The sequence below is a fragment of the Corapipo altera genome, unplaced genomic scaffold, assembly GCF_003945725.1.
Source record: "Corapipo altera isolate COAL_440 unplaced genomic scaffold, ASM394572v1 45, whole genome shotgun sequence".
NCBI lineage: Eukaryota > Metazoa > Chordata > Aves > Passeriformes > Pipridae > Corapipo > Corapipo altera.
In genome coordinates, this window is record NW_020884877.1 from 13,933,457 (window position 1) to 13,960,087 (window position 26,631).

General features: G+C 39.1%; 1 protein-coding gene across 1 annotated transcript in view; it reads right to left on the reverse strand.

Annotated features, from left to right (window-relative positions):
* The window catches only part of ITGA6 (integrin subunit alpha 6), a 136,165-nt gene that overhangs the window by 98,338 nt on the left and 11,196 nt on the right, over positions 1–26,631 (reverse strand). The gene's annotated exons all lie outside the window — the stretch shown is intronic.

Below are 26,631 nucleotides of genomic sequence, written 5' to 3' on the forward strand. Positions count from 1 at the left end.
TGTTTCTGACAGAAGAAATTTGTCCTTCCTGCAGGAGAAACAACTCCATTCTTCTATAAATAAAATCCACTTGTGTAGATGGAAGTTCTTTTGAGAAGTTTCCCAACACAACTAATTTTAAAAATGGAAGACTAGAAGAGCCAGAAGCAAAACATTTTGTCTCACAAAGGTATTGAGGAGCAAAGACATTTATTTGGATAAGTTTTCAAAGGAACATTTAGGGAATGTGAAGCTACTACTTATTTTACGTGAAGCACAGTAGTTGACAAGCAGAGGGTTAAAGCTATCAGTAATCTAGCAAAACAGAGTAAAGATAAATTTCCTGAAGTGCACATTAAGGCATTGTTAACCAAACATTGTTCTTTCTTAAATAAATGCTCACATATAAAAATGTATCACCTATTCCTGTAAGCAGGTTTCAACACTGAACAGCCTGGTGATTTACAGATGCCTGGGTTAGAGAAGAGAAAGAGCACAGATGGCTCTTGTTAGCACTATAGAAGGGTTTGGCAGAAGACCTGAGAAGACAGGGAAGCTGCTAAGGATAAGCTGCTGAATGTACTGGCAGCTCTTTCATACTGAATCTAAATAGGACGAATTCACAATTGTAGTTCTCAAGTCCGTACAAACTCTTGAATTTCACAGAAATGTTTAGTATCTTAGCATTTTAATTATATAGTCCTGCTTTTAAAACTTGACTTTGTATTTCACAGGAAAAAAAGGAAACTATTAATTTCCAATAACAATTGTGCACAAAAAAAAAAATATATATACTTGTCTCTGTCTCATGGCAATTGTACATTACAGAATGTAAATAAAAAACAGAAATCAGTGTCAGGCACACGAAATAGGTATTCACAGTGAAACAAAAAGAAAATTAATGTCTCTCAGTCTATGGACTGATTATAGGTTTGCCATGATTGTTTTTTCCCCCTGGGAGATTATGTCTCTCAGGAGGTGACATCCACTTAAGGGACAATGAACCACTATTTATATAAATGTCCATCAAGGAAGCTCTCTAAACAGTTGCAAATATTGACCTGCATGCAGCAGATTAGTTTGGCTTCACTGTCATCAGGACATATTGTAGACAGCTATTGTGGAATGGTAGATCTTTTACACTCAGACTTGACACATCACAATTGAACATGGAATTTCCATCAACAACAAAAGAAGCATTTAATAGTAACTTTATTTCTCTAATAAAGATACGTGCCTTCCTAAAAATGTAAAGACAAGCAAGACTTTTTCTAAAAAATACTAATATATATTTGGCCATAATACTAGACATAACCCAGGTAAACAGAACCATCTCAGGCTAACAAAAGGTTCCTGCTTTCTCTCCACAAGAAGTATCTACAATAGATCCCAAAACACAGATCTTTATTCTACTATAACCAGTTAAATATGAGGTGACATCAAGGCCTATGATGCACCGAAGTATTTTCCTCAGTTGCAAGAGCTACTTCAGTGTGGGGTTTGTTTGTTTTTATTAATACAGGAAGTCCTTGGATTCAACTGCAAAGCAACGGCAGAAGTCTCAAATTTAACTTAAGAAAGTGTCTCATGTCAATCCTTGAAGAAAGGCAAGTTAGCACTGAGTTAGGAGCATTCTGCTGCTGCCTCTGAGGTAAAGATCATGAATTCTGCAATCTCCTCACCTTTGCAGCTTTCCTATTGAAGTTTTACAATCCTGGGACAAACAAACATTTGTCATTGTCATAAGATAGGCAGGACAGCAGTATTTGGAACAGAACGCAGCAGAATAACTAATACCTAATTTTCAGAAAAATCAAGTAGGTACTGTTTCTTTGATCTCTGTACAGTTTTGGATGCTCTACATCTGAAAACTAGACCATGAAAGGAACTCAGAAAGCAAAAGCAGATGATCACTGTCTTACTCCCACTTAGCCACACCCTTTTTGGGTCTAGTAGTTCTAGCATTATACTTTTAATTGGCACCATATTCGCAGTTCCATCTGAGATTTAAAGGAAGAGAGAGAAAGTGTGTGTGTGTGTCTGTGTATATTAGCATAAAACAGGAGGATGCAGTAGCAGGAAACTGATAACTAAAATTTTTTTCTTCTGTAATGCATTTTGTTACCTTATCAGGACTTGATTTTGAACAAGTTTCGGAGATGTAAATCCTTGCTTTATTCTATTTTGCTGCACCCTTTCAAGTGCTCCAGCAGGAGAGAAGGAAAGTTGTTGTGAAGCAGGATAATGAGGGACTTACACTGTAATTGTTAAGAGCACTGAGCACAAAGGCAACACTAAGACAAGCTGCCTGAAGCTTTTTTGGCCGTGGGAAGTGGCGTTACCAGGGTAATCACTTTCAAACTGTCCAGCAAGACTGCTGGGGAACTCTGTACTGAGAGGGATCTGTAAGCCAAAGCATACTTCCTGTAAAAAAGAACACAGGCATTCACTGATAATTTGTAGGACTTCCATGTTTTGTCTTATATATATATTTCTAGCTTGATGAAAATTGGAAAGCTGAGCTCATTGTGAACATTTAAGATGTTTCCTATCACATCCTGAATCTTGCAGTTGATTTGAAAATCAGATGGTGTAAAGGAAAGTGACTTGTGAATCACTGAGATACAAACCAAAGTAGATACAGAGAGGTTGGGTATGGCCTATATATACATTTTCAGGGATTAAAATGCAAGGAACCACACTTTTCCCACATTGCAGACAAATAAATTTGTAGTACTTGTGCTTTCCTTCACTGGCCCCTTGTAGCAGCTCCTTAGTGCCAGTACTATTGTGTTTGCTGCAGGAATGCAGCCCATCACTCAGCTGTGCTGCCCCTCCATGTGACAAGAATTCAAGCCTGACAGCTACTGCACTTAACTTGAGATCCATACAAGGCTGTGCTTTTAATTCTGGAGATCGACAGAGAAGCGTCTGGTCTTCACCAAGATAGCAGCTGTTACACTAATCTGAGGCCTCACTGTGCTAATTGCTGCATGAACAAGTCACAGTAGAGCTAACTCCTGTCCCACACTACCTAGGTGTTACATTATCCTGCTACAGAAAGTGGACAAAACCACACACAGATGGAAGGAGGTGACACGAAAGGAAGGATGACAGCAACAACTCAAGGGCAGAGGTAGATTTCCTGATCAGTGGCAACCAAAGAGAGGCTCAGTGTTGCAGCAGTGGCCCTGTGCTTTTCACATGGTGTCATGGCACAACCCCTCCCTGCTGGAGGACAAGCATCTGAGTACTGCAAGGGACACCAGAGCCTAGAAATTACTCAGCTGCTCCAGCATCCTGATTGCACCTTCCCCAGAAGGAGCAGGAAGGGTTTTCTGCATATGGTGTTAATGTGCCTTCTCTTTGCTGTGTTTTCTACTTTCACATAACTATCACGCTCATCCCAAGGTATGAAAACAAACAAACAAAAAACCCAGAGGGAGAAGATGCAGTCTCATTTTAGACAATATTTAGATTAGTCCATTTTATGTGATTCAAGCCATGCCACAAAACTATTTCGGAGCTACTTAAAAGGTTTTCAGTTCATTAATGCAAGTTGTCAGACACCCCATTTGCACAGGGCCTATGGATACAGTTTTAAATAAAGGTGGAAAGCTCTCCAACATTTTTTCTCCTTAACGCCCTGTATTCAAAGCTAGAAGTAACTCTCTTTGTTTATACAATTTTATCTGTATTTCTATGCTCAGGTAGCACAAGACATTGGTCACAGTATGTATTTTCTCAAGCTTATGTATCCCAGCCTCAACAAGTTTATGTATCCCAACCCTTTACCTCAACACCAGAAAGTATCTAGTAAACAGCTTCTCAGAATTTTCTCATCATAACCAAATGTGAACCAACCATGAAAGCAGGGAAGCATATTTTACAGCTAAGAAGCCTTTGTTAAGGACATAAAAGTTGCTATAACCTCTCTCTTCCCGAATTTATACAGCTGTAAATTTAGCACCCCAAATAATCTCAGCTGCCTCTATATCAAGGGATACTTCTGTACTTCCAGCATTTTTCCCCATCAATTCTTTAGATGTTTACATTAAAAAAAAAAAATTCACTAGAATGTGATGAAGCATTAAAGGTATTTCAAAGCCACTTGAATGTCTTCTCACCTTCAAAATTCTCTGTGGTTTTGGGGGGGCTGAGGGGGTGGTGGTTTTCTTAGTAGGAATGAGTTGAATATAGTTCCTTTTCATACTTAAAGGGTCCAACTCTATCAGATTTCAAGCACAGCTGAGACAAGACAGCCTGTAAAATTGTAAGCAGTCTTCATTCCTTATTGACATCTTTCTTGAAAAATGGTAACCTTTAACCTTGCAACATTATTTCTCTGGGGGCTAATTAAATGAAAAGTCTGCTTTGGTCAATGGTAATTATAGCTGCAGACCTCATGGTAACCTTTAGTTTGTATATTCTGCCTTGTACACAATGCCAATTAAATGGTTGACTGTCGTTCCTTAGGTTCATCTAAAATTACATTATCTTAGAAGATAAAATACTGATGATGTAATTTATAATATGTCTCTTAAAACTGCAGTACCCAACCAAGATTTATTTCTTCCAAGTCAAGAAAGGTTAAAAGAAAAAAATATCTAAAACTTAATTTGTAAAATACCTTTAAAATAGAGGAAGCCCAGGTTTAAGACATAGGGTGGTTTGGGGTTTTTTCCTTCCCTTCATAGATGGATTGTTTGGATTAGAGTGTTGGGGTTTTTTCTGTTGTTAAAGAGTGCTTGGTGGGTTTGGTTTGTTTGTCTTTAACTTCCTGCTATTTATCTCTGTTTCTCTGTATCTCTTCTGTGTTTATCTCTCCCCCTGTTGCTCGTGCTAAGCTGAATCTCTCTCAGGTTCAGAAAAGCACTGACCTTTCAAATACACAGGATAAACAGTGTCTCAGGCCATATAATGTCCCTCAATCTTGTCATCAGTGTTGTCAAATATATTAACATTTTAAGAAAAACTTATTTGCAAATTTGTGCCAGAGACAAACTGAAGAACTTGCTTATGCAAAGAAATTGCTAAAGAGTAACCCAAGGCATCACCTTACAAAGCATCAATTTACTGACCTCTGCCTTTCCAAGTAGGAAAGCCTAGAAAATTTGTATCTGCTTTGCTCTTCCCTATTAGTTTTACAGCAGTGAAGTAGTGGGGGTTGATAACACATTTCTTCCAGCCATTTCTAATAGCACTTTTTCCAGATGTTTCTAATAGGAAAACAAAGTGAGGACCACAGTTTTTCTAACAGCTTCATTTGACAGTGATTTGAGTACCAGTTTCAAATTTCTCATTGAAAGTATTTGTTCTTTACTATTTAATAAAAATTCTTCAAAGATAAAGCAGATTTGAGTTTGTGGCTAATTTTATTAGGCTCTGCTCAACTGTTAGAGACTTTAATACCATTAGATTTCTACTCCATTCCCCACTATGCACAAAGAAATACAGTACTTCACAAAAAAAAACTTGTAAATCAAGACAGGAGTCAGAGCAAAGGGAGTGTCATTGCAGAGCACAGTCCTTTTTTCAGTGTCTCATCACAAACTTCAAACATATTTGCCAGTCTCATATGGATTTTCTGTTGTTTTCAGTTAAACTTGTTTCTGCTGGCCTAACATTTAAAAAAAATCCTTTCCACATACCTGTCCAGTAATGCCCTTTGCCTAGTTGTTCTTCTGTTACTGTTTCAAATCAGGATAATTACACAGCATGACTTCTGTCAGCCTAGATCAGCTTCCATCCAGAATACCTTTTTTGATACTCTTTTACCTCCACTCATTATTATAATTTTATGTTTTAAGAATTTTAAAGTCTTTTAAGTAGCACAATATCACACAAGTTAATGAAAGTTATGGTGACAATCAAAACCAGTGTAAAACACCAAAAATATTTTAAAAGCAGGTATTTAACCATACAACACTCTTAGCCAAATGTAAGCATGATGATGAACGTGAAGACATCTTTTCCACTGAAAAAAAGCACCTCATTGTTTTAAATTCAAGGTTATGGTTTCTTCTTAACACTCATCCTCTCCCAAACCCATGTTCAATGCTTCAGCACCTTTATCATTAACACAGAACACAGTACTATCAAGTGAATCTCCAAAATTTCCTGAAGTGCTGAGATGAAAACACACTATATATACTGGTTTTTTAGTTCAACTATCTGAGGGAAAGACCAGACACTCGCTCACAGTGGATGTATAGAGTAGTTCATCACTAAATAATAGAAGGGCGTTTTCTGTTCACTTTTACTCTATTACAGTCCATCAATTTTTATTGATTTCATCTCTTTGCTAACGGAACTTGAAAATTACAATGAAAAGATTCTGCTAACAGATTCTTTGCTTTGCTACACGCTGTTTTGACCAATGAAATATTGGGCAAACACAGGCAACTACAGTACTTTTAAAGACAGACTTTTGTTTTCCATCATATGGTGTTTTTTAAACACTGCCAAGCTCAACTGTGAAAGATACAGTCATATTTACAGAAGTGCTACAAGTGCCAAAGATACAGCCTTTCCACTGTACTACTACTTGACCCTCATCATTAACCACTATACCCTACTGGTGCAAATGTTCTCCAGAATTTGATGTTTTTTAATTTTACAATCCTTTGTAGCTTGCAATACATCATTGTATGGCACATTCATAATGGCAAAGCACTTCTCACCCCAGTTATGTTAATCATCAGTATATTTAGTCCTGATCACACATATAAATGTAATTAAAATAAATCATGCCTTTCAACTTCCAACATAAGACAAATTATCATTAAATCAACTGCATTTATATTTCATATGTATATTTCAGTGGAACTATCATGAGTAAATATGCAAACCAGAGTAACCTCTTCTTCATAATCACATTAGTTTTAAAGGTATTTGAGCAAATGATTTCCCATATATTTACACAGATATTCCCAAGGGCTTGGTACTAATCTCCTAACATTGCTCAGAAAAGCTGACATCAAATGACATAATTTCCCAGAGAGCAACACCACTTGTACAACCACAGCAATAAGGATCACCATAAGCCATGTGATCATTAGGAAGCCCCAGCTGAGAGCAGACCAACAAGCACTGTCACGACAGCAGGGGCTGGGATAGGGGCAGGAGTCCCCACACCCTCTGCAGTGACCACCACATTCACTCCCTCTCTTCAGCACAACTCTGTCAAGCACAGGATAAAGATTCTCAGATTCAACCCATGCAACAGGAACTGGAGCATGTATTATGCTGATTTAGAAACTGGCATTTTAGCACAAACCCAGGAACATCACAGAGTGAAAAGGCATATTGGACTGGAGTGGTCAATGAGCCCCTGAACCACAATGGCAGTGACAGACAGGTCACTGCTTTGGAAGTCCTCATGGATTCTGGTTTTCTCCCAATCCTTTAAAGAGTTTATAGGTTTATTAGGAGGTTCCCCTCCCATTCTCTTCATTAAAATTATCTTATCATCACTGACATACTTTTCTATAAAAAAGGTTTACTCGTTAAAATACAGAATAAGAAAGTGCTTTGATGCCACTAAGAGTGGATACACAGAAAAATTACATCAGCATCACTAAAATGGAAAGTATATTTCCTCAAAAATATGATGGCCAAAATTTTTACTCCTTCATTCAAATAAAAATATCATAGCATACATTAAGAATTAGAAGACTGAGATCTTAACAGAAGAACTCACTAAAAACTTTTGAAGAAAATACACTCTCAATCAAAGAAAAAAAAAAGGAAGTGCTAATGGCGATATTTACTGCATTTTTTTTCTCCATTTCTCCACCTTTCTTTCCTTTGGCAGCAACTCTATAAAGAGTGAAGAAAACTTGGTAATATTTTATATCACTTCATGTCTGGATAAATACAATTGTCTTTTATGAAAAGTGAAATGCACATGCATCAACTGGCTGACATCACTGCAACTATGACAAAGTGACTACTTCTCTGCATTAACACCAGAGCTGGACCTCCAGAGATTAACTTTAGAGCCTGTCCTATCGTGTGGGACTTGACCATAAGGTTCTTGAGACACAAATCTTGAAGCTTTCTAAGCACACATTAGTTGACAAGAGGTAAAACATCACATTTTGGTTACTACTAAAACAGTATGTTGTTCCACAAGCCACTGGAAACATGATGCCTGGTTTCCTACAGACATGTCCCAGATTTTTTAACCCACTTATCTCCAAGCACTCTGTTCAGCCAGACAAGTGACATATGGGTCATGATGTTTTCACAGCTACATGTGTGCCGGTTGACCGGCCGGTGCAGGATGTGTGTGCTCATTGACCAGCTGGCTGATGCCCAGCAGAGGCGACTGGGAGCCAAGATGTAGCTGCCTTTTCTCAGCAGGGAGCATTAATGAGGCTGTTCTCTTTCATCCAGCTGCTGAATTTCGTTAAATTTGTAGGAACTCAGATATATTTGAGACATCTCATTCGCGTGATAAATTTCACAGCCAATAGGTTCAAGAGTTGTGATGGACTAAAAAGGAAGAAAGAGAAAAATCTGACAGACACCACAATGCAAACGTACATGTTTCTTTGCTGTTGTAAACCTGGCTGCATATAAACCACCAGGGTTCACCACACACCTCTAGCTAATTTTAACTTTTTTTTTTTCCTCTTGTATAATTTTTGCTTTCATTAGTCTCTCAAATGCTACCCATTCTCACTAATGTTGCCCTACTACTCTTCCATGTCTTGAAACCCTTCTTCCCCTGCTTAGAAGGTATTTCTAAGTCCAGTTAAACCAGGCTTTCGAAGTAAGTAGCAATGAGACAGTAGAAATACTTTAAAAATATACAGTTAACCGAGGTGTAGTAATATACATCACATTAAAATGTTTTAAATAGAAGGATTAATACATATATAAAATTTATATGTATTTTCAAGCAAGGTAGAGAGAAATACCTGTTAATCATGCCACTGTTCAATAACAAATCCTGCATCTACTTGTGTGTTTGTTATCCCACCACATTGACCATTCATATGGCTACAGTATTACCTGCACTGAACAGCACTAACACAGAACAACCTTGTCCCCAGCTACCAAATGTTCTGGGGGAAGAGTTGTCAGCATTTCAAGTTCTCTCAACATGACACAGGACAGCCTCAGCACAGTCTGCCAGTACTGGAAGCTTCTTTCTAACCCTCATCTGCCAAGGTGCAGTTTATACATACTTTTGGAAATAAACACCCTAGATTTTAAGCCCATCATGTAAACCTACAGAAAATACAATCTCAGTTTCATGCCTAGGTGTTTCCATAACATAAAATGTTTCTCATATTTTCAGCAAATGCAGTCAAGCATAAATTTCCAGGATTGTACAGATAATGTACTCTCTAGAGCTACTAAGAAGCAAAACAAGGGCTGACATACAAAAAAATATTTTGTTATTCAAATGTATAGTGCAACTGAATGCAACTGCTAGACTATTTCTAACAACCTGGACAACTGCAATAAAACTAAAAGTGCAGTTTTATAAAAAATCTGTATGAAGATACATGTGAGATGTCATAGCAATGGCATATTTTCTTGATAATATTTATAGGAATATTATGATCAAGCCACTTTAAAAAGATGGCAGAATGTCTAGATGATTTTTTTTAAATTACTAGGTCCAAACTCTCTTCAGAACAGGTGCTACTCTTATATCCCCACTGTATAAAAGACTCGATTCTCTCACCTCAGAGGAGGAAAAGAGACTCTTAGCCATTAATTCTATAATGTACACAGTACCTCCTGGACTGGGGTTATGACAGTTCCATGAAAACATAGGTTCGGCTACCAGCAAAAACCCATTCAGTTATTAAGAACAGGACAGTGAGCAAAAGAAAACAACATTATGCTGCTGAATAAATCCATACTTTTTCAGAACTTGAGTGCAGTTCAGACTAGTCCAATTATTTCATTAAGTGAAAGGTTCAGAGGAGACAGCAAGGGAGAACAGAGGTATGGGTCAGCTGGACAGGTTATGACTGATCAGCCTGGGAAAGTGATGGTCACAGTAGCAAGTGGCAAAAAGATGGAAAGGAGTAAGGAGCAGGTAAAAAATGCTCTTCATGGCCTCTTCTGATGTTGGATATAGGATCCAACAAATGAAGTCATCAGAAGCCAGTTCAGAAACAACATGTGCAGCATTTCCTCACACAGCTGACCAAACTGTGGCAATCAAAATCAAGCCATGCCATGGAGACATTTAAATAGAGCTGGGGTCATGTGGAGGAGCAAATACATGCTTGGAAGGGAGCCTGCCTCATGTTGTTAGACAGAAAACATTAATCTCAGGAAATCATCCTGGGCCGAAAAAGTTGGAGGAGGGAAAGCTACTGAGAAGAAGAGGGGAGGTGCAGGGAAGAGGCAGTGCCTCTTCATTCAACTGTCTGCCTTTGAGTTACAGATACTGTTGGCCCAGACAAGATGAGTTTTCCTAGGCTCATACTCCCAAACCTGCTTGAAGCACAGCCGTAAACCTGCTACTGATGCTTTCTGACTCAGGTCCAACCCTGTTGCTTTTGCTGAAGTAGTTAGAAATTGCCATGAACAGAAAATGTTGCCCTAAAATGGCTACCAAGGCCTGTCCTAGCAGGATTCTCTGTGCTTGCAAAAAGTTGTGGCCACAGGAAAAAAAAAAAACAAAAAAAACACAAAACCAAAAAACAACTACCAAACCAGTTCCACATAAAGTCCAATAAATAAATAACATTTTCCAAGAACCATATCAGGCCGGTGTGCTCTCAGCTAAAATGGGCTACCCAACCTTCAAAAGATAGTTCACCATTTCAATTATCAGAAAGTCATAATGATACAACAGCACATTCAGACATCATCTATTAACCAATCCATATGGATTTTCTGCTTCTGCTGCTAAATTAGAGCAACTCTGCCATAGTCTTGGAAAACGTAAAATAGAGTAAAACAGGGAAGCAGTCCTGGCAACTGTTATTTTGAAGGCACAGAGGGAAAAAAAAGTCCAGGAGGTATTACAGCATTTGCATTTGTAACTGATAAAACTGAAAGTGAAATACTCATGCTGCCCATAGTTGCATCAGCAGATCTCCTGCCCCAAAAATTTCCAGCCAAAAACCACCATAGCACCACTCAGCCCAACTCCCCTCTATCGTTCACTATGCACAGAGACAGGCTCATGTGGATTGGATTAGCAAGATAATTCTTCACAATACAACTCAAAATCACCAAAATAATTTTACTGGTTTACACAAGTTTTGTACAACTCTCCCTCCACAACCTATTGCAGAAACAGAGTACATCCTTCCAGCTGTAGATTGTTTTCTGTAATAAAATTTCACAGTTTCTTTTAGGCAAAATCATAAAACCATATTCAGCTTGTCACTACCCTAAACCCAGTGCCAGTACCCTAAACCATGCTCTATATATGTTACATATACAGTCCTCACACTCGTGAGGCAAAAATGTTACCAGGCACAGCAGGAAGACCCAGAGAAAATACGAGCCAACAAATCTATGTCCTAAACTCATAAATTGGAATGACTTAAGCCTTGACAACCTGTAGAGATCCTTTTGGGAAAGGCAGAGCATGCCAGGTGCGGTCAGTGCTTGCATGGGAGGAGTTCAGTTTTCTGTGCCACCATCTGGGCAAGGCCCACTTCTGCTGCACAGCATTCATTACTCCCTGTGTAATGACTATCACAGCAGCTGTGATGTCTGCACAAAATCCAGGCCAAAAAAAAAAAAAGGGTTATTATTTCAGTAAGCCATTAGAATTTTATCAACTTTAAAGATGTATATGACTCTCAAAAATGTATCAGCTGTTAAATTCAAAACTCCTCCAGCAAGTTACAATGCCTGCTATGCAGCTGACATTTTTGGAACATAAAATAAAATTTCACACTGGAACATTTAATCTCCAGTGGAAGCAGATTACTGCTGTGTCTTCCAATAATAATTTCAGCTGACGCAGCATGATAGTCTTCATAGGAAATAAGATCTTGGCTTTGAAATAGAAGCCAGTTGTGAACATTGCCTTTTGAATGCAGGAGGTTATTTAACTCTTATCAAGACCGATAAGGAAGTTGTTTGTCTATAGGGAAACACAATACAATAGGACGTTGGATTTCAGACTCCACTGCAGGTAAAGTGCAAGTTTACATTTGCTGGGGAGAAAAAGAAAAGCTTTTGGGCTTATTTTTAAGTTCTTCTAAACCCACAAAAAGCATCTCTAATTCGTAAAGCATTTATAACACCATCAGTACTACACACTAGCTATAAGATAAGAACTTGCATTTGCCCTTGCCAGTAACACACTACATCCTAAGCACACTCACAGGATGCTATTTGGTCTTGCAATTGTAGGAAGAAATGGTCCATGACTGCAAAATCCATTTCTGACAACTGGCTACAGCTGCATGGTATAAGCTGCTATGTGTTATGGAAACCAACCCTATCTTCCCCAGCTACTGGAACCAAACGCTGCTGCTTTTTATGAAGTCAGTATTTCTTTTCCTTGTTTCTCCTCAAGCAACTAAGCCATAAAGTTGACGAGCCTCAAATGCTAGTCTGAGGGCACATATATAGCTTGTGTTCAGAATAACTGAGAGAGGATACAAAACCAAACTCTGATTGTGCTACCATGCTGCAAATGGACAGACAGCAATATGCACTGTACCCAAAACTTTCAAATATGAAAAGACATTTTCATGGGGCTGTTTCAAGAGGTTCAACACATTCACTAGCAATGATCAGAAGAGGACTGATAACAGTTCAGCAGCACTATAACAACCAACAGCCCATACTGTCAGAGACCTGTAAGCCATCTGTCCAGATATAAGGGTGGCACAGAAATCCTGGATGCCTGCAAGTCTATTAGTGCTGTACTGTCTCCACCATCTGTCAATACTGAAAGTTTTCCTGAATTAGCTGCAAGATTTGAAGAGAGAATTGCATGCCCTATGGATGGTATTAACATGATGTATACACAACTCCTATCACTCCTGTTTCAAGTAGAGCAGTAAGTTGCCCATAAGCAAGGTGAATCACCTCATGTGGATCTCCCTCCTGCATTTCACTGTATCAGGAGTTGCTGGAGGAAAACCATAAAAGTGGCTTAAAACAGTTATTCCATCCCCCTCCAATATTCTCCTCAGTTATGTTCTTACATTAACAGAAGTGACATGCTAGAGATACATTTTAGCTATTGAAAAATGTGGATCTGACTCCCCGTCTTAATCCACTCACAGAACATGAACTTAAAATCTGCATTCAGCTTTGGGGGCCCCAGCATAAAGGAGGATGTGGATCTTCTGTGACTCTGTGATTCTGCTGGAGAGAGTCCACAAAGATGATGACAGGGCAGGAGCACTCCTCCTATGAAGACAGGCTGAGAAAGTAAGGCTGTTCAGCCTGCAAAGAGAAGACTCCAAGGAGATATCATAGCACACTTCCAGCACTTAAAGAGCCTAGAACAAAGCTGGAGAGGGACTTTGAACAAGGGCATGTAGTGACAGGACAAGGGGTAATGGCTTTAAACTTGAAATAAACTAGGTTTAGATTAGATATTAGGAATAAATTCTTTACTATGAGAGTGGTGAGGAACCGGAACAGGTTGCCCAAAGAAGCTGTGGCTGTCCCATCCCAGGAAGTGTTCAAGGCCAGGTGGAATGGGGCTTTGGTCTAGTGAAAGGTGACCCTGTCCACGGCAAGGGGGGTTGAAACTAGAGGATCTTTAAAGTCTTTTCCAACCCAAACCATTCTATGATTCTGTAATTTAAATTCTGTTTAAGGAACTTCTGATTCTGGCAGCCACAGAAACTGATCCCACTTATTTCATGCATGAAATTTTGCTGAATATTGTTTTCTTGATGGGAGTCTGATCTTGTTTATGGGAAGTTTCTTCCATCTGAGCAGGTGCAATTACAGAGGATTGCTAGCAATACTTTTTAACTTATTCCTAATTAAACAATCTTATAGGCAAATATCAACAAAATTCACAGACTTAGAACCTACAAGCTCATCAAAAGCTTGAACATTCTCACATTTCTGTTCTCCTGTATAAAATTGCAGGCTCAGGAAAGGAAAAAAGGCAGAAGCAGTGACACAGGTACCACTCCTGCTCCCATTGCTCGAGGCTCAGGCACGTACCCCAACCAGACTGCTGCATGCAGACCCACTCCCACTGCAGCAGCCTCCTCTACCACTAAGTGCCTCCAAACTGGGGGCTGATGAGAAGTCTCAGAGATGTAGCACTTTCTGAACTACTGCTGTAGTAATAGTACCTAGCTACAAACACAGTATCTGAGTTGAGGTCTTTGGTAGGTGTAAGGCAGCACTTTATGCCATATTCATAGTATATAAAGCATATCATGATGTTTAAGAATTCAAAGTTATTACACACCTGATAAATGCACATAAACCACTAATTCTTTCCCATTTCTTAGTCAACACAATATTCCAGGTTATACTTCAATGTAAATGCAGTCTTAACTATGAATCAAACATTTTCATCCTTTGTTGCAAGTATAACAGCAGTGGAGCATACAAAATCTACTTTCATTATGGAAGTATAAGATGAAATCCAGTACAGTACACCTTACAGGTAATTACATATTAATATAACATTAAAAAGCTTCAGTATGCATTACAACAAAATGAGAAATAGAAAATACTTCACTACATTCAAGCAATTGTTTCAGGTTTATATACCAACAAGAACTAACTGTATTGCATAGTACAAAGTGACAGTGAAAAGTGTTTCTTATCCATATTTCTACCCCCCAAAAGTTGAACCAGAGAATAATCACTTATGTCCGTTTAGGTTCATTATGTCTAATAAACTGACTTATCAAGTTGATTAAACTGCAGACACACCCACAGAAAAGTTACTCATGCAATCTCAGATGACTCTCTTTGCATACTCATTAGGCTATGTCTCTAATTACATTATTGAAGCATTTCTCTGAAACACTTCTTTATTTGGCATTTGAGCATTCAGAATTTATTTTTCTCCTCTAAGAATATAGGTGATGCCTCTGTCCATGTAAACTACTGAATCCAAGTTACAAAGGAAAATTTACATCTGGTATTTCCCAAACATGTTTCACTTTGCATTTAACATATGCTCTTTTAACATAACTTCTTCAGGTGTGAATTCCTAACTCTTAAAAAAAAATTAAATGTCATTATACAAAACCAATACAAGTCATAATTTCCCTAAAATTTATGGATATAAATTTTCACCCTCAGACACAGATCAAACATCAGTCCAAAATATTAAAATTTGATCAAGTTATAAGCTTCTTAAAAGTGATTATTTACAGAGAAATGCGAGACAACCTTAATTTCAAGGAATACAATCATCTCTATTAACATTAAGTATATACACTACATAGAGTACTCCTACATTTTGCACACTCTGAAGTTCTCATGCTTCATGACCAAAAACATACACCCAAAATCAAAGCAGATGACATAATGAACATTAATTAACATATGCCTGTATAATATTTGTTGTAAAGAACAAAGCATCGACAAAATTCTTTTCAGAGCTAAAAGGTTTGCTTGTTCTTGACCAGAAATACAGGTATGCTCGACTTTACTTTTTAAAAAATAATGTAATTTTAATTTTTATTTATGGTACTTAAGATGCTTCATTGTTAAGAAATCATGTCCTATGATAATCACTATCTGTTTCAAGAAGTATATCTGCAAACAGAAAATTGTGCCTAGTCCACATTTCATGAAAGGTGATCTACATTTTTCATAAGTGCCTTTTGTCACGTATTTCATTCTTATAATAATGACAGTATGACAATGTGCAGCACAAAGCTGAAGGCAAACACAAATTCTCTTGGGCCAGTGGTGAGAGAAAACGAACCATTCTCAGTCCTCCAAACACACCAAGGCTAATAAAGTGTTAACTAAAATATTTTAAGAGTCAATTCAGCTTAGTCCTAAGAAACCCTCCAGAATACGTGTTGTTTTGCCTAAGCTGAACTTTCCTGTTTCATTTCCACTTCATCCCACTATATTCAAGCTGAATGTGAAGCTTTAAAAACTCTCATACTGCAACACTTTCCCACTTGTAAATCTGTTCTTTGCAGAGCCATTCTGATGTGAGGACAAAGCTACCACTGAGGCAGCTACAAGTAACCAGTGTCACACGGGAAAGAAAAAACCACCCTGAGGCTCTGTAAAAGCAGCCCAGGAATTTCTATTCATATGAGAAGTTGAACCAATGGCAAAATACTGTTTCTCTGAAATGTTAATTTACATAAAGAGTAATACAATTTAGACATGGATTTACAGTCTGAGTAATTGATGGGATGAACACAAAAAGACAGACTTCCTTGCACGGTGTGTCATGTCCAAAGAACATTTGTTTCACAGAACAGCATCCACCATGCCTAGGAAGCTGATTCATCATGATACACATGAGTCAGGTGCCCATTACAAAGGCATCATGAATCACTCCAGGGCTCTAGATCATATTCCAAATGCATACACAGCACAGGAAAAGTGTTCTTATACCATGAGCAAAGGAAGTACTTTCAGCATGCAGTCACTATTACATTTTTATTTTTTAAAAAAAGCCAAAAATAAAGAAAAGAGAACCAACGGAAAATGTCAAACAAGCTCAGCAATTCTGACTCCTCCACATCAAAATAGTGCTGATAATATGACACTTCTCACTAAAAACAAAAGCAGTTCTCTACAAGATGTCTGGTTAGCTAATGAACCTAACTGTGCTCAGTGACCCAAGCCTTTGCTCAAATGAGACCACAGTCTCAGCAAAGAAGTGCCATGGACACTTTCCATTAGTTCCAAAAGGCATACTAGAACACTTTCTGTTTCTATTGGATTCATTTAAATATAACAGCATCACTTCTTGGCTACATTAAGGTAAAAGAAATAGATATCAATATGCTATACCATACCATTAAAATGCAAAACTTAAAGCCTTATATCAAGTACTACCAAGTTTCATAATGCTCACATCCACAGAAAGGACTCCACATTTTCATATGTTATCCTCTCCTAAGGTCCACACTGTCATATAGTTGTCCCACTAAAATATTTTGGCAACACTAACCAGCCGGGAACTGAAAGAAATACTTCCAATTCTCCAAGTTCAGATTACATAAATACAACAAACAAAACATTATCTTCAGTAAAAAAACAAGCTCTCATTTCATTCTAGGACACACTCCTGCTATCCAAAATTTCTACTGCATTCACCCAGCATAGCAAATTCTCATCTTGCACTGCTTTCCTAGCCTAAGTGCCTGACTATGGGACAAGATGGAGTCCTGGCACAGAGACAAAAGCCAAAGTGCAGAGGTTGTGCTTGGAGACTTCCTGAACATGCTAAAGGTAAAAGCATAAAGGAAAAGCATAGCTCTTACTCACAGTGTTGCAGAGCAGTAGCTGAGACCCACAAATGACATTTTAATCCCTCTAGATTGTTTTCCCCTCTAAAACACGGAAGTCAGCTCGGGGGTATCCCAAACAGTCTCCTCAGTAACTACTCAAAGGTGATCCAGGATTTGGAGGAGTTACCACAGCAGGTAGGAATCAGCTGTGTTTAGACAGGTGTGACAAAAGACTAGTGCTTCACAGGCTGTAGATGCACCTGGACCCCCACTGCAGGGCAGCAGAGCTATGCAATGTAGAGTAACAAGAGTTCATGAAGAAGAGAGGAACTGGCAGGTACAATAGGACTGCTATTCTCAGAGGGAAGGCTGTTATCTAAAAAGAGAAAGAAGAAGTCTGACTCAGAAACTTAATAAAAACCACAGAGAAGTTTGACTGTGGCTGAGATGTAAATCAGAAGAAAAAGCGGTTTAAAGAGAGGATTTCTCAAACTTATTTTGCTGCTGAAAAGCTGTTTGGCAGAAATGCTGCAACTAGTTCATAATAGTATTGTTACTCTCCTTGTAGAATTATTTTTAAAACTACATACTAATTACAGATCATCTTATGCCAAGGGCATCAGATTTCTTTACGGTGTGCCTGCTTCTCCTTCAAGACATTTTCACTTGGGCTTACCATGCCAGGAGATAGCAGTTGTCTCTCTGTAGAGCTGGCCAAAAGACTTTCTCCTTTCCAGAGTGGAAGGGGCAACTAGCAGGTGATAAGAGCCTCACAGGTTAATTAAGGATGTGCTTCCTCATCTAAATTGCGAAGGTGCAAGGTGCAGCTTGTAGCAAGTCAAGTGTTCTGCAACCCAACTTTCAGAGAGCGGGCACCAGCCACCAGATGCCTCACGCAGCTTACTGACAGTAACAAGCTGCTCAGCAAGTCAGCTGCTGCTTTCTTCAAGCAGGGTCACACAGATAGCAGACACAAGTGAAGGGATATAGAAGACAGGGCTACCTGCAGACATCAGTCTGGCGCTTTTCTCAATCCCAAACTTGCTGAATCATGGAAACTGCATTAAAAATAGAAGGTGAGGAACAAAAGTTGATCTGCCCAGGATAAAAGAGGGTTTGATAGTTCCTCCAGGCTGGTCCCCAACAGTCTCCTTCTGTCATCCCCTCTAATGCATCTTTTAGATTCAATCACATCAGGTGTCTGCAAAAGTCTGTCTATTGCATTGTGTAGGCTGCTTCTGAATGACTTAGTGTCCATAACAAAATGGTTTCTGATTCCCTCCATTAAGCTAAATACTCTCAATTGTACTGGAGAACATGGTGATATTGCAACTGATAGCAGACTGGACCATTCTCAGTCTAAACAGACAAATGGTCAAGCACCAGAAAAAGGTAGCATCCACCAATTTAGCTTTTGGAGATTTAAGGCAAAGAAAAGGGAAGTGGCTTTTTTTCAGACCATATTAGATACTTGCCTAACTCAGCTGCAAAATGGACAATCACAGTTCATCTAACCAGATGGCCTCAGCCATAGAAACCATACTTATACCACGCAGGTTTCTCCCAGTATTCACTGTTGTTCAGCAGGATAAATCCTATGCTATCACTACTAAATGCAGCTATTATTGACCTTTTAGTTATTGAAAGATAAAAGAACCAAACAAAATCCACAAAACCTAGAGAGGTGCTTTAAATTATCATAAATCAAAGGTCTTTCAGTTATGATTCAGAGTGTGGATATTGGAAAATACAATTAATGTTAACACTGAAGGTCAGAACAATGTGCTTGTGTTAGAAACACTTTCATTTTTAAGCAAGTACAGGTAAATAAGAATGCATTACATTAAACGTTAGATATCAGAGTAAAGGAGTTGGACCAAGTTCATATACCATGTAGAGAGTTAGGAAGTACTTTTCTTCCTCTTTCCAAGTTACTTTCTCCCTCTATATCCAAAAGTAAACAGACATAAAAGCCAAATCTTACCCAGCTGGTGTTCCATTGCTATTATTCCTACATCAGTTTCCACCTTAAGCCTCTGCAGCAGTTTTATTTCAGTCTCAAACTCTGCTTTGTTACTGGTAAGCAATACTGTTCTTTTAATGATTAACTGAATAAATTAGCACCAGAGTCACAGCTGAACACTGTGGAACAAGACACTACCACAATGGCTATATTTTAAATTATGAGAGTAAACATTTACTCACAGCTGAGGTGAACAATTGTTAAGAGATAAAAGTATATGTAGTCCTTTCCTTTTAAATAAAAATAAAATAGAATAGAAAAGAACAAAACCCAAAACTTAAAAAGCTTTAATCAGCTTTGCTACTTAAAAATCAGTCTTCCAGAGAAGAGGCAGCAAGAGATTAAAGCATATCTAAAAATCCATATAACAACTCGAAGGATAATAATCTGCTAATATACACTCCAATGTCTTAAGGGCAGCTTATTGATACACACATTCATTGACACAGATTCTAAATAAGATTAGCCTGCATCAAAAAAAGACTCCACCAAGCAGCTTTGGCAAACAGAATAAATACACCTGGCTACCTCTGATAAAATATTGCAAAAAAGAAAAAAAATGGGCAATACAGCTTTGCAAATCTCTTAAAGTAACTGTATTCATCAATAAGCTATGTACTGATGGCCCGCGCTTCCTTGTGTCTGTCCTGCACAATGCAACCACAGTCCCTGACTCCTAGGTGTCAGGATACAAAGCCTCCCTAAGAATACATGGATTGCATCTGCCAGTCATTCATAGACAACACAGTAGTTATCTGAACCCTGTTTTAGCTGCAGATCTCACACTGCTGTGTTTCACATAACTCAGCTGCTTCTGTTTCCTAGTTTATAATCCAGTCCAATGTCAAAAGTGTGGATAAAAACTCTCAAACTCTAGACAAGGCAATTTAGCCTCATTCAGCTGCCTGCTGGTCCCACACATCTGGAGGTAGTGCTTTCAGGTTGTTCTGTCTGGGGTAAGAGGAAGACATTGCTCAAGCTGAAGAGCAATTTTCCTTCCTACACTTACGCACATCCAACCTGCACATCTTGTCTTTCCTTTAATCTTGGCACAGAGCTGGAAGCTGAAGTTTCAACTAGAACTCTGTCACTCAGTTTAGCTCCATACACATCCCAGGTAGATTTCCACAGATTTCCATTGCTTAAACCATCCAGCAGAAGCTACCACTTGGCAGCCAACTCCTGCCTCCACACTCTACTGCAGTTTGGGAGTGCACCACGGTGGGTGCTTCCCAGCTCCTCCCCAGACTCCTCGGGCTCCAGAAACATGCTGCTAGGAATACAGAGACCTGCAGTCACACGCAGCCTAAGTGAGACATTTTGGCAGCTAGAAACACTAAATGCTAATTTAATGCCTTTTTCTCTCCTCTTCATGAATAGCTCCAAGACTCTGCTCTTTCTCTCCTTGCCAATTCTTGTATCACTGGAGCAAAAAGGTGGCAGCCCCTCTCTGGCCTGATTATCATTGCCACATACTCAGCTCTGTCATTTGTATGCTTCACACACTGTTCTCTGATCTGGCAACAGTCCTGAGTACAAGTTAACTTACACTTTCAATATAATGGCTTTTGTGTCTTCTGCTGCTCTGGAATATATTACATGCAGCTGAAACAGAAGTCCAGCAAGTCAATGTCTGTCATCATCTTGTAAAAAGAACAAAAAACAGGGAAGAGAATGAGATCATTTGAATTTTTACATAGCTTGTTTTGTTTTCAGACCTTCCTGAGTCCATGACATTCTCCTCTGCTGTTAAATACTTCTCTCCTGCACACCCCTGAAAGTAACCCAGGAAAGGGTACAAATACCAGAGATGCAAGAGATGCAGCATTTCAGTTACAGAAAAATGTTTCTGAGTATTAAAATGTCTTTCCTGTTTAGAGAGAGTTTACACTTGCCCTACCAAAAGAAAAATCCATCTTCAGTTCTGTCACTCCAGAGACACAAAGTGCATAAAGAGTGGGATCAAAGAGCCTAGTGTGGAAATCTTCAAATCAACCCTTACAGCTCAAAACTGTATTTCCAAGTCACAGGGAAAGCAGTGGAGGGGGGGGGAAAGGCCAATTCTCCTTTTTTCCCTTCCATCCCCCTCAAAAATGTTGCAACACATTTCTCAAACCTAAGTCCTATGCCTCAGGCCACACAACTGTCTCACTTTGCTTCTTGGACACACCTTAAGGTTTACGTAACTGTGTGTGCCAACAGCACAGAAAAATGCACTACTGAAGAGCATCAAGGGTGTCACTTCACTATTAAGCCACTCTACTGTATGCACAGTTTAGCACAAGTACATTTACGCCAGCACATGAAGGGGCCAGTCCAGCATGGGGAAAAGCAACCCTAGCAGCAGGACCACCTCACTCAGACAGTGTCAGCCACTGCCAGGCTAATGTGAACCTGAGGTGTTAGAATGCAAGGACAAACTTGACCTCACATCATTTAACTTCCTTTAGGGATTTATTAAATCTTTCTCAGTATGCCCTGGAGCCAGTAGCACAGCCTCTGGTATCACCAGAGGCCCAACCACGGGTTCTGGGGAGAGTTCAGAGGTGAAATGAGACTGCAGCCAACCCATGAGAGACCTCAAGTGTCCCTGGGTCTTGTACTCAAGTATACAAGAAGCATGACATGAGGTGGCAATGAGCCATACAAGGTTAGAGTAGCAGATGGGCTAATTGAGGGTGAGCAGCAGTGTGAGAGTAAGGAGAAGTGATGCTGGGAGGGTTAGTGGTCACTACAGACAGTCCAAGCTGAGCACCTGGGCCATGTCCTGGGCCCACCTGCCTTTCCCTCCCTCACCCTACCCTGCACAGGAATCCTTCAGCACTAGTTTGTTACTGATTCAAACAATCAGGATGACTTTACAGTTGCTTGAGCAGATTTGCCCTTTATAGCACAAACAGGGTTACAACAGGATCACAGCCAGCTCCAGGATATAGGGAAGTGCCTTTGCACCGCTAAGCAATGGAAAATTAAAAAGGAAGAGAAACACTACCTCCAGTGTCTCCAGCACTCCAGCTCCCCACCCACACAGCAGACTAACTGTGCTCAGTAACACAAGTTACTGGGTTTTAAGAGCAACAGGCATGCATGCTTCTTCCTGCAAAGGGAACACCCTGCCCACTCTTGGTTTCCAGGGTCCACCTTGCTTTACCTGTTCTGAATGGCACAGGCAAGACATGCTGACTGCAGTTTTTACATACTGAGCTCTACTGAGGGCTCTCTATACCGTGACAAACTTCTAACAATGTGCACATGCAAAACCATTCCCAACCAGCAAATAGATCAAATCTTCACCATACTCAGCTCCATGGGCCTCCTCTGTTCCTGAATAAAACTGGCAGTCCCTGCAACAGAGCAGCCAATTTCCACAAGAAGTTTGATCCCACTGGGCTGGCTATTCATTTCTGCAAACTCACACAGATCAAACCCAGTGTAGCCAAGGATAAGCATGCATAGTTGCACAGCAACACTTCAGAAAAGCAAGCCAAATTCACAGGGCTGTGGGTTCCTAAATTTATTAAAGAACCTTAACTTTTTAAAGCCATGTTGTCAGACACTGTGAAGTACTGCTTAAGTGATAATACTTAAATAAGAAAAACAACATGAAATGAATAGTTTCACTCTTCAGACTGAACACAGCAAGATACAAGATATAAATTAAGTATTCCAACTGGTAGTAGTAAGTTACTGATCCAGCTCTTTGAACCCAAAAGAAGGGCTGCCACTAATTAAAATATATCCCAAACTACTGGATTCTTATTAGAGATCTATCTCTACCAGGACTGTCAGTGACAGCTGGCTCTGGACAGGTCATCTGTCATATTCCAGGAAGATTTTCAGTCATTTCCTGGTAAAGACACTCTGCCTACTGACTGTGTAGGAAGATATCACACCTTAACAGGAAGCCTAGGTATGCTGCCATGCTCCTTTTTTAATAACGGAAAAGCATATAATTTCCAAATAGAAAAATATTTGGTAGTGGTATCAAAGAAAACAAGAAGGTCTTTCAATTTTTTTTTTAATGGTAACATTTTAGACACCATCCTCTGATTACAGTGTGACTTCCTAACTTTCCTATTGCTATTAATGCCTACACTAGTCCGAGGATTCTTTCTAATTACAGCTTATTATACATTTGTCAGTTTTGTTTGCTAAGTAAGTTAGTAGCTTGGCTAATTTTCAGAGAGTGACCAAGAAAGATAATCTAATGGTTCCCTTTGGTTTTTATCCTTAAAAAAATGGAAAATAAAAAGATGCAAAGTCACCAGACTGAACTAGCTGAAACAGATTTCATGACACAGATCTTCCAGGCTACGAGACCTTAAAAAGATTTCGGTATTTGGCTCCACAGTTACATCTTTGTTTACAGCACAGACATCCTGGGACTCTCCTCTGTAACCCCATGTGAGTCCAGGTGTTGGTATGTGGGACAAGACAGAGCCTGCCAGTGGTTAAGCCTGAGAGGCAAGAGTGAGCTTGAATGAATCTGTCTTGGAGTCAGCCCCAATGTGCCCTAAGACCCTGCCAGTGTGGCATATACAGTTCCTGTTTCCATGACTCAGTGCCTCACCCACTGCTCCTGGGCAGGCTCTCTGAGCAACATGGAGGAGGGGAACAGACGGTCAGCACATCTAAACTAGATACAGACGAGGAGGATGAGGAAGAGGTGCTGCACTATCAACAAGATGTCTGTGCTTCAGTCAGAGCTGGTAAATAGTCCAAAAGCTGGGCCCTGGGAACCATTAGCTTACTAGACCCATAGTTCAGATTGTCAGTGGTGGTAGAGTAGAACAAAAGGAAAGCTAGGAAAAATAAAGCATTTCCATAGAAGGAGCAAAATATTAGCAAATATGTTAGCAAATATGTAAGAGAGTAGCCTTGGGTAATCAGGCAGTTCCAGGTATTTCCAAGTTCTTTTCTTTCACAGCCTCAGAAAGCAGGTTAGAGCTCTTTGGTTGACCCTACTCCACAAACCAGAACAACTTGAAAGACACTGGGGAGGCCATGGTGTTTACAATTTCTACATTGTACTCCCAAATCTGCAATGATGCTCCTGAATGGTCAATGACACCTTACAATGGCCAAGAATCTGGCCCATAAAAATCAACAGGGAAGGTAGTCATGCATGGCAATTCCAGAAACCACTAAAGACACTACCACATAACTCACCTAAATACCAAGGGAGAAAGAAAATGTTTCCTAAAAATCAAACAGGGGAACCCTTCTTAAGAAATACATACATCCAGCATCTTCTGCCCTGCCTCAGAGGACACACAGCTCCCTGGGATGTGTAATTTCAAGTTAGCCAAGTCTCTAATTAATCTGCGGTGCATAATTTATCAATTCTGGTGGTTTTTGAGATATAACATTATTGAGAGTTACAGCAAAGTTGTCAAAGTTTCAATACACATAACATAGTTCTGTGTACATAATCAACTGTGTAAAGATTTTGGGGATTTAATATGAATATCTTGTGGATAATATACTTCACAAAGTGTTAGCTTCACTCTCTGGTATTTAAAATCCTGATTTGTAAATAATATTCTAATATGATCAGGGATGTGGTATTTTATTAACAGACAAAAGAAATAATGTCAGATTAATTATTTCAGGGGGTTTTTTATCTTGCTATATTATGCCAAAATTTCTACAGCTTTTCATAGGTCTTAAATCTAATTTACCTCATTAAACAAAAATACCGTTGGTATAATTCGTACTTTAAATTCATAGAGAGTAAGTAAACCACTTACATGTAAACAGTCAGCAAGGCATGGTTAGCTATAGTGAAAATAATCTTTTAATGCTAGTGATGTTTTCGTAGTCTCATGTTGCTTGCTCCTCATTGTCTTCCAAGAGCTTTGCTCTCCAGCAGTCCTGGTTTGACGAACAGCCCCTTTCTCTCTGCCTAATGCGTCACAGTGGAGCTTAGATTATCCATCCTCTAACTTGTCTTGAGGTGCAACTTCCTAAGCTCTATTTAAACAAAAATAATCATGCCTTATTCAGCCTTAATAAAGGCTGTTTGAGATTAATATACATTTTACAATGTGGATTGTTGCATTCTTCCAACATAAGCCACTTCTCTGAGTCTTCTGTTCTGTATCCCTATGTGGGATGTTTAATACAATGGCCTCATTGTAATCACACAACTTTGGCCTTGTGTTGGAAAAACATGAAGAGAGCTTCCAGAATTGCAGAAAGATCAAAGGTTGAAGCCAGGAATTAATGACCTAATAGGCAGAGGTCTAAAAGTCAGCAAACCCCCTAACCCTGAAGCACAGCTCCTTAGACACTTGTCACTGTTTTCAGATCACTGCTGCTTTTTCTTTCTTCTCAGCTCTCATTCCACATTTTTGTAGCAGATTTACAGATTCCCTTATTTCCTTAAAGTGTAAAAATTAGGATCCTACAACTTTATCTCTTCTCACTCATTGCTGTTTATAGTCATGTGACCTCATCTGGGGCTTACAGCAGCCTTACAAAATAAAATGTGAAACTGGTGTTACAGACAACAGCAGCTGTGGTTGCCAGACATGACTACAGTAATAACCAGCACGTCAGTCAGCCCTGAAAGCAAGCTTATTGATTGCTCAGTACCACTTATCAGTTTCAAATGATGTTACTGACTGACTGTCAGTAAAAAAAAATCCTAACGAAGTCTTAGCAGCTAAACAAGAAAACAAATGCCCCCAAAAGTCTCTTGTGCAGCTAAACTGAAGTACTTGTAGAGCACATAATGAAATATACTTACTATGATATCTATTTTTAAGTTGTTCAGGAAATAGCAAGCTCTTATTTTCTGTAATACCAATACCTTAGTGTTGTCTACTGTAAGAGGTGTTAATGCTCACTGATAATAAGAACTGTAGGGTTCTTTCCTAAAGATAAAATTGTCATAGTCTTTAGTTGTTCTCAGGGTAGCACTATAGTGTTTCGATTACCTCACCTGTAAGTTTCCTTAATGCTCCAGACTATTTTGTAAAGCAGATTCCTGATTTTCCAGACAGAAGAAAGTGTTTCAGAGAAATTACTGGTTTAAGTTCTTGTAGTTTAAGTCATCAATTATTTTATTATTGGCTTTAAGTCAAGACACTGTTTTGCCTATGTAAAAACATTACATGTTGTAATGTCTTTGATTCCACTGCAATAACTAAGATGTATTTGAAGTAAACATCGATAGGCACAAGAAAAAGGAGGAAAGTGCTAGACATCTATATAACAGAGAAGAAGCTACTTAATTTTATAAAAGAAACTGTTTTGAATTAA